Below are 18,478 nucleotides of genomic sequence, written 5' to 3'. Positions count from 1 at the left end.
TTTTCCACTGAATACTCCTTTGTCTTGATGTCCTTTTCTCGCTATCATTCTTGTGATGATACAGAAAAAAGGGGTCGAACATCACCTGTTTTAGTCTCTGTCATTAAGGTCATCAATTGCCAAACAGGCTGAGAAAGTCAAGGGCTCTATCATAGTATATGCCACAATATGGAATTTGGGATTTAGGGAACTGCAATGCAAACGATCATCAGTGACAGAAGGGAAAATTGTATAAAGGGAGAGGGACAAAATGAGTAAGCTTAAAAGGAGGAAGTATGGTCGCTTTTGAGTTCTCACATTCTTGTGGGTCAGTGGACAGGACCAAGTGTAATTATTACTTTTTATATTTGTATTTTATTGCATAAAAATAATTTTAAGAAAAAATATGGAGGTCTACAAGTATGACATAAGTATATTTCACATTACTATGTTGTATAACAACTTCTGTCAATTCCAACCAAAAATAAAAACAATTTCACTTTGCACAGTCAGCATACCGGTCTCAGTAAAGGGGCTAAACCTGTGTAAGAGCTCCGAGCTGTAGTAAATTCTGTTTTTAAATTTAAAATGTGTCTGTTTATGTCTATAATCTATGGAGATACATTTCATTTCCGTACATAATATGCAGCATTTCTACTCTCATATTCAAGAAAGGTGTGCCACCACAATTTTAGACCCACTAATTTGACCAACCATTACTTAGAATTCAGATTTACTATAATCTGAACGTAAAGGAAAGATCAGACAGAACATTAGTTAGGTAGGGTAGTAGAGCTTCAAATGGCAGTCGTGTAGTAGGCTATCACAGGAAAAAGAGTTTTTGGTTTGCTAATATCTTATGTGGCATTTGATGAATCTTTATGAAACATACACAAAATTGAAAGTTCATACACCTCAGCTACTTCCTGGAAAGTTTTGGGGTGGTCTGTCAAGCAGGGGCTGAGAAACAAAAAAAAGAGGGGGTCCTAAAACACACATTCCCCATTTATTTATTTTTCGATAATTTCAGACACCACTGCAGCCAAAACAGCTGAACAGAATTACAACACATTTGTCAAAAAGCTAGATTTGTTTACCCTGAAAGTGAGCTTTTTGTGATTTGGTGGAAATCAGTACAGCAGTTTTTGAGAACTTAAAGTGCACAATTTATAGATTCCTGGACGCTGGGGTTTGCAGCATGAGTCTGGCGGACACGCATCTTGTAAACTATGGTGCTAAATAAGGTATAAGGGGGAAGGATAAGAGTACCATGACACCCTAGATCTCGTGGACAGATCGTAAAGGGCCCCCCCCCCTATTCTTCGGCCAGCTCACACCGCGTACGGCCAAAGCCTGTGCACAGTAGAGACGTTGGCTGCCCACAGGAGGTGTGAAGCATGGCAAACCTATAGCCAACCCCACACTGCCCATGGTCGAAGGTTGTACAGGGCGGTTGGCTGCGGCAGGAATTAGGTGCATGGTGTGGTCACTGCCCAGGCCCACCCAACAACCCCATGCTACGAATAGTCATAGGCCATGCATGGCAGGGGGGTGTCCACTGCCGCAGAGGGTTGGGAGCAGGGCCTGGCCACAAGCCATACCCTGCTCCCAACCCCACACTGTGTGCAGTCAAAGGCTGTGTGCGGCAGGGGAGTGAGCTGTTTGGAGGGAAGTAGGCTTGCACCTGAAGGCCGTGCGCCACAGGGCAGAGGGAGGTTGTCAAAGGTACGTATGGTAAAATATTACTTTATATATTTTTTTTAAAACCTCTGGAAATTTACAGAAAAAAATCAAAGGTTAAAGTGACGCTGTAGTTAGGTATGTCAATGATATCTTCCATTACATTAAAAACCCTAGAAATTCACCAAAAAAAATAATTAAAAAACGAAGGTTAATGTGACGTTCTCGTTAGGTGAAAGGCTTAAATGTAACATTTTAAACTTAACAAAAACCCTGAAATTCACTGGTTATTGTTAACTGAAGTAAGTGTAATTCGTACCTCGTCAAGCACTGCTTGTGACCGCACATTATTAACTCATGACATGCTCTATGACATAATTGATAACATCAATACGACATCTGAAACAACACTGTTTTTGTTAATATGTTTTGATTAACATTGCAACAGTATACAATGCCACCTCAGAAACAATTTACAGGACCTGCATACCAAGTCAAACAATATGTAAAACTATAACTGTCATCAGGTCCAAGCAAGGCGTATCATAAAGTTTGTTCAAAACCGGAAATAACATGGAACCCTTCCTCCCCTGCTCCACTTATAATATTGTCTAGTGTCCCAGGGGAACAAGCTATACAAAGGACTGCAAAAGGATACCCAGCAGTGTGTTCTCAGGCCCCAACCCTAGTGTGTGACCTCTTAGTAGGGTCCCCGCTCTCAACCTCCTATCGCTGAAGCGACTACGTTTGTGTGGCAACCCATCTCCAGTAACCACCGCTTTTGAGGGGGTAGAGGAATCACCCTCAGTGAGGTCATGTATCATGGCTCCGAATGCTAGCAAGTTATCTTGCATTCTATTGTCATGTCTCACTTTCTTCATATGTGACTCATCTGCACCCACCAATTCAGTCATGTCTCGCAACCACTCAGACATATGAGGGGGGGGGGAGGGGGTTTCAGGCTAAGCCACCTAATATTTACTCAACACAAACTTCCTGCTAAGTTTCCTCTTCCTAATTGAGACCAAATCCAATAAGCATTGTCTCAAGTCCGTAGGAACTAGCTGCATCGCAGCAGTATGCAGATGTTCTAGGATAGCATCTCAATAACTAATTATCTGGGGACAGTTCCACACACCATGACTGAAGTACACTGGTGTGTGTCTACAACGTGCCCCCCCCCCCCCCATTTCTGGTAGGATAAATTGTGTGCAGATATACGGGCAAGAGGTATGGGATATGCATTATTGTACCTAACATGTTTAAAACGTGCGCTGGCTGGGACCTCATGCACTCCCTGGTGTGTTTTCTCCTGTTCTTTAGTCGCGATAGGGAACTCGCTAATTCTGTGCCAAGTGTCCTCCACTTTAAGGGGAGATTTGGGTCTATCGGCTTGCAGGGCATGGTAGATATGAGTAATGAGCTGTCAACTAGCTGACATAGTCAGAAATGTAACAAGTGTCTGTGTAGCTTCGGGGCATTTGGAAAACCAGTTCAGATCTCATGTGCTGTTGCTGCAGTCTGAAATGACACTGATGACAACACTGTGCATAGCGGGGGTACTAGTTATAGCTACTGGAGTTAAACATGTAAAAAAATAAAAAGAGGTACTTGGGGTTTTACATTACTTATATTTAATACACACACACACACATCCCTACAATGATATACAGGTTCACATGCACTAATAAATATATACATATATTTTTTAAAATGGGACGTTTGGGGGATCTTCACAAAAACAAAAAAAATACCATTACAGCAAAAATAAGATTAAAAATATATAAACTGCATTTAAATATATATTAGTTACATAAAAGTGATGCTGTATAGCTAAGTATATATATATATATGACTGAAGAAAATTATTTTTAAAGCTATACACACACACACACACACATATATATATATATATATATATATATACATATATATGTACATACACACAAAAAAGGAAGCAAAGAACTCTGGGTAGTTCCCAATTTTAGCTCCTATAAAGAGCAACCTGCAACACCAGTGACACTCATCTCACCTCAAATGTCTGTTTTCCTAGCAACATTTTTAGGCACAGGATAAGCACAGTGTCATCCATGCTGAGCAAGAAAGTGACAAAATCTTTTCCCATTTTTAAAGCAAAGTCTTTAAGCAAAAGATTAGCTACTGCCATCCATGCTGAGCTAAAATATGACAGTCTTTTACCACATACTTGAGTCACGAATGCGACTTGGCAGTTACAGTTCCACTGGGAAAAGAGTGTTCAAAAGTATATTTAGGTGACAATACATTTGTTTATTAAAAGAGGAATATATTAGCATTATGTTAAATCAAATACGAAAAATAAATGTCGTCCTCCCACATGGATCCTTGGATCCAGTCGCGGAGTTACATGGGGGGGGCCATGCTGAGCCTCGCAGTGGATCAGCGAATCTGGTGAAAACTATTATGGAATTGGGCTATCTTTTGAGGAGTGTGGGAAAGAGTTAACTAAGATACCAAGTGAGAAGATACATGTAAAATAGAGATTCTTATTGGCTTTGTGATTGAGTATCTTTGAAAGCAAAGTTCAAAAGGGTGCCATTGATGGTTCACTAACTTGAGAGTGGTGTGCCATTCTTCTGATTGGTTTTTGCATATTTTAAGTGAGAAGAAATTCAAACTAATTTTGAGAGACGAATATACAGAACAAGGAACATACTTAGGAGGTACGTGTGGTATATTATCTTTTAAACTCAAATGTGTTACTACAGAGATAATTGTACAATGATGTATGAGAATGAGCAGTGTGTTCATACGCACTAAAAAGGAATATAAATAATATCTATATCATAACAATAAAGAAAGGTATAGTAGTCAGGAAAGAAAGAGAACAGCTATTTTTTTACCATAGAAGGGTCAACCCTTATGTAGGCTATAGGTAGCTCATACAGCAGGAAAGTTTGTTATTAAGAGATGAATCATGTAGTTTTAAGTTTACTTGAGTTATATGTGGTCTTGTAGAGCATTATGCATGTGGTTAGATATCCCTGTACACCCGATGGGACATTTATAGACGCACTGATACAGTTAGACAGATATGTAGCTAAAGAGTGACATAGCCTACTCACATATCCAGACAAGCACTAGAGGCTTACTGCTAAAAACTCTAAGTGTGCACTTTTATTGTCAGCTTGAGTAGCCATCAGAAAGGTTGATTGAGAAATTTCGAACTGTGGTTTTACTAGAGTAAACTGAGCACTCAGTCTCTAGGTAGGTGGTAGAGGACGCTGATTTGTGGTTTAAACATTAAACATGTACCTTTAAGTTTTAGTGAGTTAAACATGCACTTTCACACTCATATTCTCACTTATATAAGTAGTGTCCCACCCAATGTTCAACTCAAACATCTATTAAGAAAACGATACAGCCACTGACACACATATGCAAACCGTGAGAAGGATGATTTTAGATTTATATACACATGGAGGCAGAAGTTATATTTCCAATAGATAGTGAGTCAGTTATACATGCAGATACATACACCTGTAGGCGCCATATTTATTGAGACATTTGGTGGGACACTAACAGAGGTACCGATGCACTCAGATATGTACCAAATACGGCCATAATCTGCTCATCCATCCACAGGAGAACTACTTTAAACATGCCTCAGGCCTACTGCTGTATACCCAGAATATGCAGTTCTACTGCCAGTTGAACTTGCCACTACAAAGCCTGCTTGTTAATCCTTAAAATATTGTCCATGTCTACACCAAGATAGCAGTTATGTATCCAGCATGATTGGCAGCAACTGGAGACAGTTACATACCCCTTTATTAACTATCTCTCTCTCTCTCTATATATATATATATTAGGAAAATGTCACTTACCCAGTGTACATCTGTTCGTGGCATGAGACGCTGCAGATTCACGTGCTGTGCATTATCCTGCCATCTAGTGTTGGGCTCGGAGTGTTACAAGTTGTTTTTCTTCGAAGAAGTCTTTTCAAGTCACAAGACCGAGGGACTCCCCCCCTTTCGGCTCCATTGCGCATGGGCGTCGACTCCATCTTAGATTGTTTTTCCCGCAGAGGGTGAGGTAGGAGTTGTGTATATAGCAAAGGTGCCCATGCAATGGAGTAAGTATGTATGTACATAATGTGTCTAAAAGTGATATGTATTTACAAAGTTACAAATGTACAAGTTTTATCAACATATAATATATAATTTTCATCAACTTTTAACGGCTACAGGCTCCCAGGGAGGCGGGAGGGCGCATGTGAATCTGCAGCGTCTCATGCCACAAACAGATGTACACTGGGTAAGTGACATTTTCCGTTCTATGGCATGTGTAGCTGCAGATACACATGCTGTGCATAGACTAGTAAGCAGTTATCTCCCCAAAAGCGGTGGTTTAGCCTGTAGGAGTTGAAGTTGTTTGAAATAATGTTCGTAATACTGCCTGTCCTACTGTGGCTTGTTGTGTTGTTAACAAATCTACACAGTAATGTTTTGTGAATGTATGAGGCGTAGACCATGTGGCTGCCTTACAGATTTCTGTCATAGGTATATTTCCTAGAAAGGCCATTGTGGTACCTTTCTTTCTAGTGGAGTGTGCCTTTGGCGTAATAGGCAGGTCTCTCTTTGCTTTAACATAGCAAGTTTGAATACATTTCGCTATCCACCTGGCAATGCCTTGTTTGGATATTGGATTTCCTGCATGAGGTTTTTGGAAGGCTACAAACAATTGTTTTGTCTTGCGAAATTGTTTTGTCCTATCAATGTAATACATTAGTGCCCTTTTGATGTCTAATGTATGTAATGCTCTTTCGGCTACCGAGTCTGGTTGTGGAAAAAAGACTGGAGTTCCACTGTTTGGTTTAGGTGGAACGGTGATATAACTTTTGGTAAAAATTTGGGATTTGTGCGTAGAACCACTTTATGTTTGTGCATTTGTATAAAGGGTTCTTGTATAGTAAATGCTTGTATTTCACTTAGTCTTCTAGGAGATGTGATAGCTATTAGGAAGGCTACTTTCCAGGTTAAGTATTGCATCTCACAAGAGTGCATGGGTTCAAATGGTGGACCCATGAGCCGTGTTAATACAATATTGAGGTTCCATGAGGGAACTGGTGGTGTTCTCGGGGGTATGATTCTCTTTAGACCCTCCATAAATGCTTTGATGACTGGGATTCTAAAGAGTGATGTTGAATGTGTAATCTGCAGATAGGCAAATATTGCTGTGAGATGTATTTTAATGGAGGAAAAAGCTAGCTTCGATTTTTGTAAGTGTAATAAGTAGCTTACAATGTTTTTTGCGGATGTATGTAGTGGTTGAATTTTATTAATATGGCAGTAAAAAACAAATCTTTTCCATTTATTTGCGAAACAATGTCTTGTAGTAGGTTTCCTAGCTTGTTTAATGACCTCCATACATTCTTGTGTAATGTCGAAGTGTCCAAATTCTAAGACTTCAGGAGCCAGATTGCTAGATTGAGCGATGCTGGATTCGGTTGTCTGACCTGTTGTTTGTGTTGAGTTAACAGATCTGGTCTGTTTGGTAGTTTGATATGAGGTACTACTGACAGATCTAGTAGTGTTGTGTACCATGGTTGGCAAGCCCAAGTTGGTGCTACTAGTATTAGTTTGAGTTTGTTTTGACTCAGTTTGTTTACTAGATATGGAAGGAGTGGGAGAGGGGGAAAAGCGTAAGCAAATATCCCTGACCAACTCATCCATAACGCATTGCTCTTGGAGTGAGGGTGTGGATACCTGGACGCAAAGCTTTGGCATTTTGCGTTTTCTTTTGTTGCTAATAGGTCTATTTGTGGTGTTCCCCAGCTTTGAAAGTAAGTTTGTAGTATCTGGGGATGAATTTCCCATTTGTGGGTTTGTTGATGATCTCGACTGAGATTTTCGGCTAACTGGTTTTGAATTCCTGGGATGTACTGTGCTATTAGGCGAATGTGATTGTGAATCGCCCAATGCCAAATCTTTTGTGCTAAGAGACACAGCTGTGATAAGTGTGTCCCTCCCTGTTTGTTTAGGTAATACATTGTCGTCATGTTGTCTGTTTTGACGAGAATGTGTTTCTGGGCTATTAACGGTTGAAATGCTTTCAATGCTAGAAACACTGCTAGCAGTTCTAGATGATTTATATGAAGTTGGCTTTGTTGAGCGTCCCATTGTCCCTGTATGCTGTGCTGGTTGAGGTGTGCTCCCCACCCTACCATCGAAGCATCTGTTGTGATCACGGATTGAGGCACAGGGTCTTGGAATGGCCGCCCTTGGTTTAAATTTATAGGATTCCACCATTAAAGCGAGGAGTGTGTTTGGCGGTCTATCAACACTAGATCTTGAAGTTGACCCTGTGCTTGTGTCCATTGTGTTGCTAGGCACTGTTGTAAGGGCCGCATGTGTAGTCTTGCGTTTGGGACAATGGCTATTCCTGAAGACATCATGCCTAGAAGTTTCATCACAAACTCACTTGATAGTGGTGGTTTGGGTGCATGTTTTGTATTACATTTTGGAATGCTTGTACCCTTTGTGGACTTGGAGTGGAAATTCCTTTCTGTGTGTTGATTGTTGCTCCTAAGTATTGTTGTATTTGACACGGTTGTAGATGTGATTTTTGGTAATTTATAGAGAACCCTGGTTTGTGAAGGGTTTCTATGACGTATTTTGTGTGTAGAAGACACTGTTGTTGAGTGCTGGTTTTTATTAGCCAATCGTCTAAGTAAGGGAATACGTGCATGTGCTGTCTCCTGATCCGAGCAGCTACTACTGCAAGGCATTTTGTGAATACCCTTGGGGCTGTTGTTATGCCGAACGGTAACACTTTGAATTGGTAATGCACGCCTTGGATTACAAACCTTAAGTATTTCCTGTGGGAAGGATGTATGGGTATGTGGAAGTAAGCATCCTTGAGATCTAATGTTGACATGTAGTCTTGTTGTTTGAGCAAGGGAGTCACGTCTTGAAGTGTCACCATGTGAAAGTGATCTGATTTGATGTAAAGATTTAGTGTTCTGAGGTCTAATATGGGTCTCAGTGTTTTGTCCTGTTTTGGAATTAGGAAATACAGGGAGTAAACATCTGTTCCTTTTTGATGGTTGGGTACTAGTTCTATTGCTTCTTTTTGTAACAATGCTTGGCTTCTATTTGTAACAGATCCAAGTGTTGTTTGGACATGTTGTGTGCTCTTGGAGGCACATTTGGTGGTAATTGTCGGAATTCTATGCAATAACATGTTGGATAATGGCTAGGACCCATGAGTCCGTAGTTATGTCTTGCCAATTTTTGTAATAATCTGTGAGTCTCCCCCCCACAGGTGTTGTGTGTTGGGGGTTTGTGACATTGGAGTCACTGTTTAGTTTGTGGGGTTTTGGAGCTTTGGAATTTCCCTCTTGGTTTAGGGAACTGTCCACCCCTATATTGTCCCAGAAAACCTCCTCTTTGGTATTGGCTCTGGCCTGTGAGGTGGAAGGTTCTGTGGCTTGGGCCCGAAACCCCCCTCTAAAGTGTGGCTTCCTAAAAGTGCCTCTGCTCTGTGGGGAGTAGAGCGCGCCCATGGCTTTGGCCGTGTCAGTGTCTTTCTTTAGTTTGTCTATAGCTGTATCCACCTCCGGCCCAAACAATTGTTGTCCGTTAAAAGGCATATTCAGCACAGCCTGCTGGATCTTTGGCTTAAATCCGGAGGTGCGTAGCCATGCGTGTCTCCGAATGGTGACCACCGTGTTTACTGTTCTGGCGGCTGTGTCTGCTGAGTCCATAGCCGATCTTATTTGGTAGTTGGAGATACTTTGGCCCTCCTCTACAACCTGTTGGGCACGCTTCTGAAACTCTTTGGGAAGGTGTTCAATGAAATGTTGCATTTCGTCCCAATGTGCCCTGTCGTATCTTGCCAGTAGAGCTTGCGAATTGGCAATTCGCCATTGATTGGCTGCCTGTGCTGCCACCCCTTTGCTTGCTACATCGAATTTCTGACTTTCTTTGTCAGGTGGTGGTGCGCCCCAAGAAGTTTGTGAGTTTGCCCTTTTCTGGGCCGCTCCTACTATTACTGAATCAGGAATTAGTTGTTGTGTAATGTAAACAGGGTCTGTAGGGGGAGGTTTATATTTTCTTCTCTACCCTAGGTGTGATGGCTCTGCTCTTCACGGGGTCTTGAAACACCAGTTTGGCGTGTTTTAACATGCCTGGTAACATTGGCAAGCTTTGGTATTGGCTATGTGTTGATGACAGGGTATTGAATAGAAAATCATCTTCTATAGGTTCCGAATGTAATGCTACGTTATGCTACGTTATGGAAAGTAGCTGCCCTGGAAACCACCTGCATATAAGCAGTACTGTCCTCTGGTGGTGATGGCTTTCCTGGGTAACAGTCCGGACTATTATCAGAGACTGGTGGCGTATAGATCCCATGCATCTGGGTCATCTTGGCTCATCCCTGTGTGCGTTGGGGACTGCATCATTGGGGGTGTTGCTATTGAGGACAGATGTGGTGACAATGGCTGTGGAGAAAACTGTGGTGGTGTTTTTTCTTTAGCCACCTTTGCTTTGGGCTGCATTTCCGTTTCATGGAATGCGAGCTTCCGCTTCATTTTAATTGGGGGAAGAGTTCTTATTTTCCCCATGTCTTTTTGTATATGGAGCCTCCTCTGTGTATGATCTGGTTCTCCCATCTCCAGTTCTTGTCCAAACTTGTGGCCTTGTAGTTGTGAGGAAAGGCCCTGTTCTTCCGTATAGGAGCTTTGTTTCGGCTCAGAGGCTTGGTGTTTTGGCACCGAAACCTTCTCAGCAGTCTTTTTAGGCTCTGAAGAAACCATTTTTTGATTTCGGGGTGGCGATCTCTCGGTGCCGAGTTTGGTCGGAGCCGGTATCTCGGTGCCGAGTATATTCTGAGCCGGTATCTCGACCGGAGTCGGATGTCTTCGGCTGCTGCATGCCCTTTTTCGGTGCCGATGCTTGGTCACTGTGCTTTCGGGTAAAGCCATGGCCTGTCGGCGTCCCCTGGGCCTTCATGATTTTTGAGTGAGTTTTGGCCGGGGCTGGTTTACTTACAGTTTGTTGCCTCGTCGGCTGCTCACTCTCGGGCTCGTCCGAGTCCGGATCTGGGATGGAGAATGTCTCCTCCTCTTCGACGTCGGGGTGTCCGGCCGGTGTCAACGCCATTTGAAGCCTTTGAGCTCTCCGGTCAGACAGTGTCTTCTTGGACCGAAATGCCTGACAGGCCTTGCACGTATCCTCTTTGTGTTCGGGGGACAAACACAGATTACAGACCAAATGTTGGTCTGTATAAGGATACTTAGCATGGCATTTGGGGCAGAAGCGGAATGGGGTCCGTTCCATGAGCCTTGAAGATGCATGCGGTCGGGCCAACCAGGCCCCGTCGAGGAGTGGAAGCTCCGAAGGGCTGCCGGAGCTCTTCTTTTCTTCGGTGTCGATGTTCTATGTCTAACCCGATACCGATCGCGAACAATACCGTTGAATTTTCCGTTTGTTAACTAACTTTTCCGAACCGAAATACGGAGTGAAGAGGAACACGTCTGAACCCGATGGCGGAAAAAAAAACAATCTAAGATGGAGTCGACGCCCATGCGCAATGGAGCCGAAAGGGGAGGAGTCCCTCGGTCTCGTGACTTGAAAAGACTTCTTCGAAGAAAAACAACTTGTAACACTCCGAGCCCAACACTAGATGGCAGGATAATGCACAGCATGTGTATCTGCAGCTACACATGCCATCAAACATATATATATGGTGGGATACTTATAGAGATGCTGATACACTCAGTCAGATATGTACTAAATATTAACACTACCTAGGTAGCTATCCACACAAGCACTATTTAAAATATGGCTCAGGCCTAGCACTATAAACACTGAGTGTGCAGTTTTACTGTCAGCTACAGATCCCGTTAGAAAGGTTACTCGTAAGTCCTTATATTGTAATTTTAGAGGTCAAAGCTAATTTCTAAGGTAGGCTGTAGGTAGGGCATAGGCCAGGGAGCTTTATATTTAAAAGATGAAACATGTCCTTCTAACTTTCACTGAGTAAGATATGTAGTTAGAGTCTTATCCTCACTTAGATATGCAGTATCTAAGTCATACTACAACTCATATAGCTAATAACAACAAAAAAAGGATAGAGTCAATGACATATCGTCATACACTGAGAGCTGCTCATACATGCATGCACACATGCAGTCACCACTTATGTTCTCAATAGTACTGGAGCCAGTTGAACACACCGTTACATATCCCTGTGGGCAGCATATTTACTTAAACATTTGGTGGCACACCCATAAAGGGACTAATGCACTCACTCAGATATGTATCAGGTTAACTTAAATATATGATGGAACACTGATATATGTACTGCTACACTATCTCAGATATGTAGAGAAATACTGACTGATTCTATTCTCCTATCGAAAGTAGTACTACTTAAAACATGGGTGAGGCCTACTAATGCGGAATGTAAATGTGCACTTTCACTATGAGGTAGACTTTCCATTAAAAAGGCTGCTTGACAATCCTCAAAGAATTATTTTACTACATAAAACTGAGCACTCAGCTTCTATGTAGGTAGATGACACAGCAGTGTGGTTTCTGTTTAAACAAATATAGATATCCTTCTAAGTCTCACTGAGTTACAGATGCACTTGCAGAGCTCTGTGCTCACTTATAAATGCGGTGTGCAGGCTATTGTATTGTATTAATGGTATGACAGTTAGGAAAAGGGCAGATAAACTGACACATCCACTGTCACACCCACAGACACACCCTAACAGCCACTCTCACATCCAAAAATATCACCTCACACCCAGAGACACTCTCACACCCACTCTCACAGACACAGTCACAAAAGCAGTGTCTACCCCAGACAGACACTGTTCACTCACTCTCACGTATATACAGTCCATCTCTTAGTCACTGTCACACCTTCACAGACAGACTTACAACTACTCTCACACCCACACACAAAAACACCTTTTGTTACACCTAGAGGAAGTCTGTTATACCCAGTCTCACTCTCAGGCAGGTGCTCTTACACCCAGTTTCATAACCATAAAGATAATCTCAGCTGCACTGTCACTGTGGCAAACTGTCACTATTCACTCTGACACTCACACACTGTTGCACATACTTTCATAGTGAAAGAGATACTCTCACATCGATGCCCACACCCAGAGTGTCACATCAAGACAGACGCTGTCACCCCCAGTTTACACCTAGAGAGTGTCTGTCACAACCAGTCTCACATCCACTCACACCCATAGATTCTTATCCCAATCTCACAACCAGACAGTCTCACATCCAGTCTTACAGTGACACACACAGTTTATTAGTGATTTTAGATAGATATTGAGACGCGTACTTATAAATTCAAGAACATACCTGCTTAGTAGTTAGCCAGCCAGCAGTATCAGAGTGAATTGCATCCAGAGTTACATACTATTGTACTTACCAACACAGGAAGTAATTTATTTATACAGTCACTTAGAGACACATTTAGAGATTCATAGAGTTACTAAAGAGTTAGTAATATAGTCTCATATTTACTTAAACATCTGATGGAACACTAATGAGGGACTTATACAGTCGCACAGATTTGTAGCCAGGTACTGACACAGAATAGTCAGCCACATAGAAAAGTACTCCTTAAAGCATGACTTCAACCTACTTGTGCAGAGGCTGAGTCTACACTTTTAGGCCTTCTCTGAGTTGACATTAAAAATATATTTGTAAAGTGTTAAAGTGCACTTTTAGTACAAATAAAGTATTACTCCATTAGACAGTCACTGTAACATGTATTTAGTAGTGAAGACACTGGCAGAGCTAATTGGTTGTAGTATATAATTTTATACTGTTTCTATAGAGGTAAATGTATTTTTCATTTGGGTTGCAGATATATAATTGTACTACAAAAAAGAAGAATCAGAATGCCTAATTAGAGAGAAAGAAAAAGGAAACAGAGGAAAAAATACTAACTAATTCAAACTGACAGTAAACAGCCAGATAAGGTGGATAAGAAAGAAAAAACAGAACAGCTCGTAAGAGCACTAAGAACTTTCTAAAAAAAAAAAGGAAAGTTGAAAATTGTTAACTGAAAAAAAAAACTGTCCAATTAAAAAAGGAGATGTAAAGTAAATGATAAAGAGGAAGGATTACATGCTAGTAAAAGTAGAAAATGTAATAAGGAAAGAATGAGTTGGCTTGGAGGCAAAAAGAGTTTAAGGAGATAAGAGTAAAAATGTTTCAAACTAGAGTAATACAAAATTAGTTGAAAAAGATGAAGTATGGAAAGAGAAGTGCAATTGATACGCAGAAGCAACTTATTCAGAGTATAGTGGACAAAGCATTTGTTTTGAAAAGGACATTTTAACCTAATATTGAACAGCATGAAGACACCAGACAAAACAATAGTCTGCATGAGGAAAAGACCATTAAGGAAAATGCTTATTAATAACAGTAATTTTTGTAAAGTTTTTAAAGGTGAATGGATGCACACATCTAGCACAGAACCTGTTTTTAATGGAGACCTATTTGCAAGAGAACACATTAGTGCATGCAGTTGACAAAAGTGCCTGTTGCTATGAAGTGAAGGATGGCAGTTCCAAAGAAAAAGAACAGATAGTTCCTAAGAATGCAGAGTAAGTGATAGGTGAAGAAGTACAAGGTAGGCATAAGCAAGGTCCTGTGTACAAGTGGAAGTGTAGCAGTATTTGCACTGTCAGTAATCAATTGATAAACTGAAAAGTTTTCTAAGAGAATTTTAATGGAGGAGTCTGAAACAGAAAATTAAGATGCTTCAAGAATTAGATCCATGCAAAGTTAGAAAATACACTAAATTACCAGGTCATTCTGTGGCATGTCTTTCAAAGAAAGTGTGCAGAAGCCCTTTTCACCACTTTAGACTTTTAGCAGAGCATATTTCAAAATGTGCAATCTAGTTAAGAGACTTTATTTTGTAAAAAGTCCAGCTTTATGTTTAGGAGATTTGAATAGAGCTCTGTTACATGGTAGTGCGGCAGAGGTTGAGAAAGTTTATGAAGCTATTCAGTTCAGTATCTTTGGAATATCTGAAGAAAATAATAGAGAAAATGAGGAGGAAGTGTTGAGAGCTGTAGAAGAAGTGGCTTTGAGGTAAGTACTGAAATGTTTACACAGAAGATAGAAAAGTTCAATACAGTGTGTTCCGAGTACGCATGCATTTGTTGTCATCATACTCATTACAAAAACCAAACTCGTAATGTAGTTCTATTTTCTAAAACTGAAGAAGACAGCAATGATGAGTGGAAGGAAGTTGGTACATTGCTTTTTGTAGAAGAAGAGTTAAATTTAAACACAATAGAAATTATGTAAGTATTGTTATTAACAAATTGCAGAATGATATAGGACCAGCTAGAGCATTTAATAATATATTAGAGTTAGAGTCGATTCCACAAGAATTAATCCATTAAATGTGTATGAATCAATTCTAGTACAAACTGTGCACCCATCATTTCAAGCAATTATTCGAATGGAGCCAAAAACAGGGATACTGCCACCAACAGAACTACAGAAAGGACAAAGGAAGAGTTGTATATTTTCTTCTAAATTTGAAAAAAAATGTTGATACTGTTGGTGTTGAAAAAGATATAGATGAACCGCTCATTCTAGTAAACTGAGTACCCACCAAAGTAAAAAAAAAGTTGGCAAGAATTAGTGGCTGAGAATAAAGTAAAAAACAAAGCTACAATACACTTGAAAGAAAATACAAACGTGGATCTTACTGGAGAACTAAGTTTTATTGATGATGAACTACTGTAATTAAGTGGACAAACAGAAAACGTGGATAAGCATAATTCAGAAGAAATAGATTACCACTATAGTGTTCATCCAATACATTCAAAAGAAGTTGTTGAGGATGCTATTGATCTTTTTTAAATGGAACAAGCTAGAGGAGCTCCAATGAGTGTGTGGGAAAAAGGCTTAGAGGCTCGCTGTTTTTCACAGCTATTTCCCACAGGAGTAGGTCAGCGCTACGATGAAAGACCTATACAAATACCAGCAGCTGAACATACATCAACAAGACTATATTCAGAGGACCTTAGGGTTCGACAATCTATTCCCTATATATTCCATCTGTTATTTGAAAGTGACTTGTCAGGACTCTATTATGCTGTGAACCACATTCTTAAGACAGGAGTCAATCTGAAAAATCTTTTGCAAGAGAGTTTGTTAATAAAATACAAGGTAAGGATGAAAATCTGGAATACAACTTAATTAATTTGATGGCATGTCTATATGGGACTAATAAATACTGGTACTGTCGTCATGGAGAACCTAAATGTATGCTGCACAAATAGGTCCACCTACTTGGTTTGTACTGCTTAGTTGCACAGAGTAAGCATGGGATGATTCGTTAGAACTTCTAAGAGGAGCAAACTCTAATATTGAGGATGATCGACATCTACAATATCTTCGACCTACAGCCAACGATTCCAGACCACCTCTAACCCTAGCTCACCCCCCATCTGCTGTTTGAGTGGAAACAACTCTCCACCAAGGACATCATCTCCATCATGACCTTTATTCACTCTGGATCCCCCCTCGAATCCCTGCCCCCACCACATCTATAAGCTCAGAAGTGATGTCATCAGAATCACCCTCACAGAAATCATCAACACCTCCATCTCTACTGCCACTGTCCCCGACACCTGGAAACACGCCGAGGTCAAGCCCCTCCTGAAGAAACTCACAGCCAACCCCTACGAACTCAAAAATTACCACCCTATCTAGCTCCTGCCCTTCCCCGACAATGTATTGGAAAAAGCCATCAACCACCAGCTTACAGACTTTCGGGAACAGAAAAACCTGCTAGACCCTTCACAATCAGGATGCAGAGCCAATCACAGCACAGAAACTGCCCTCATTATAGCCACAGACACCTCATCGACAAGGATGATCCATCGCCCTCATCCTCCTTGACCTCTCCACAGCCTTCAACACCGTCTCCCGCCCCACCCTAATCGCCAGACTACACTGCATAGGAATTCAAGGCAATTCACTCAACTAGACAGCCCCCTTCCTTTCCGGCTGATGGGGCTCCTCCCTCAGCACCACCCTCTTCAACACTGTTAGAAATGGGGTCAAACACCTACATGAAACCCCTTGCAGACATCGCCCATACCCAGGGTCTCAACAACATCTCCTACGCTGACGACACCCAGTTAGTCCCATCCCTTACAGATGACGCTGTGACCACAAAAATCAACTTCTATAACACCATGACCGACATCGCCACATGGTTGAAGAAAAACCGCCTCAAGCTGAACTCAGACAAGACAGAGATCCTCATATTCAAGAACAGCCCTCACCAGTGACATGTGCTGGCCCTTCGCCCTTGGCCCTCCTCCCACCAACCCTTCATGAAACCCATCAATGTATATGTTTAAGTTTTAAACCAGTTCTTTTGTATATCAGTGGACAAGCTGGAACTGAAAAAGCTTTTTAATACAAGTTCGGACCACCCATCTTCAGAAGATTACAGATTCTATTTTTTTGTGTGCAGTAACAGCCCCGGCTGGATTAGCTGCACACAACATCAAAGGACTTACCTTACATCATCTACTTATGCTGCCTGTTGCGCACAATAGTAAACTAGAATACCAGAAGCTTGTCATGACGTTTCCAGAGTTTTGAAGAAACTGAAACTTTTAATCATCGATGAGGTGAGCATGGCCTCAAACTTAATGCTCACCTTTGTACATTTCAGAATACAACAGATATTGAAGACAAAGCATGATGTCCTTTTTGGTGGAAAACATGTAATTGTTTTTGGTGACCCAATGAAAGGACAGCCTGTATTTAAGACACTCTTACATGAAGAAACTCGTAATACTTTAGGAAATGTGGGAAATGTCAACACTTGGTTGAACTTCCACTACAAATAACTAATTAGAAACATGCGTCAAGCATCTGATATGCAATATGGAAATATTCTGAAGGATATCAGAGTAGAAATTCTGTCAAAAGAAGGGAAACGTTGCTTGGAAAGCCAATTGATAAAGAACATATTTCCTTCAAACACATCTGCAGCACAGTTAATGTTTGAATTAATTCAACAATGAAAATCCATTGTGTCTCTAATGCCTACTCTTAAAGAATCTACTTCTTTCAATGAAGAATTACTACAACTGGAACAAGAACAAATATTGGAATTAATATCAATTGATAAAATTGAACACCAAGGAGTAGCAATACTGTTGTGTGAAAAACTACAATCAAAACTCAACACTTTGGAAAAGTGTTTCCAAACCTGCATGATTAAAAAAGAATTTACGTGTTTGTAAGAACTGTAGGGTGATTTTGCAGTGTAATTTAAATGTTTACGAAGGATTGGTTAATGGAGCCATGGGTAAAATTATTGATTTCATTTTGTACCCAAACATAAATGAGGTTCAATATCTAGCAATTCAATTGGATGATCTTGAAGGTGTAAAACAGATAGCAAGATCTGTTACACGTTTCTTACTTGTGAAAGACTTGTATGTTGGCAGAAAGCAGTTTCCAATATCTCTAACATACGCTGTAACAATACATAAGTCTCAAGGTTTAAGTGTATATGCAGCATTTATTAATATTGGCAGCACTGCATTCAAGGAAGGTATGTCATATGTAGCATTGTCTCGGGTTAGAACTTTATCTGTTTGAATCTGATAGAGTTTGGTGAGAATAAAGTAAATGCTGATTCCACTTGTGTACTGAAATAGCACTGTTTGAGAAGCATGTATGCTCCACATCTAGGGCAGTACCCAGTTTACAAAACGCCTACAATCTTACCGAAGCGAAAGAATTCA

The 18,478-nt window shown here is 40.8% G+C and overlaps 1 protein-coding gene across 9 annotated transcripts in view; it reads right to left on the bottom strand.

The window, feature by feature from the left end:
* Positions 1–18,478, bottom strand: part of RIOX2 (ribosomal oxygenase 2) — a 1,008,555-nt gene that overhangs the window by 603,837 nt on the left and 386,240 nt on the right. The window lies entirely within an intron of this gene.

This window comes from Pleurodeles waltl, chromosome 8 (genome assembly GCF_031143425.1).
Source record: "Pleurodeles waltl isolate 20211129_DDA chromosome 8, aPleWal1.hap1.20221129, whole genome shotgun sequence".
NCBI lineage: Eukaryota > Metazoa > Chordata > Amphibia > Caudata > Salamandridae > Pleurodeles > Pleurodeles waltl.
The sequence above is the reverse complement of the archived record's forward strand: the minus strand, read 5'-3'. Positions and strand labels throughout refer to the sequence as shown.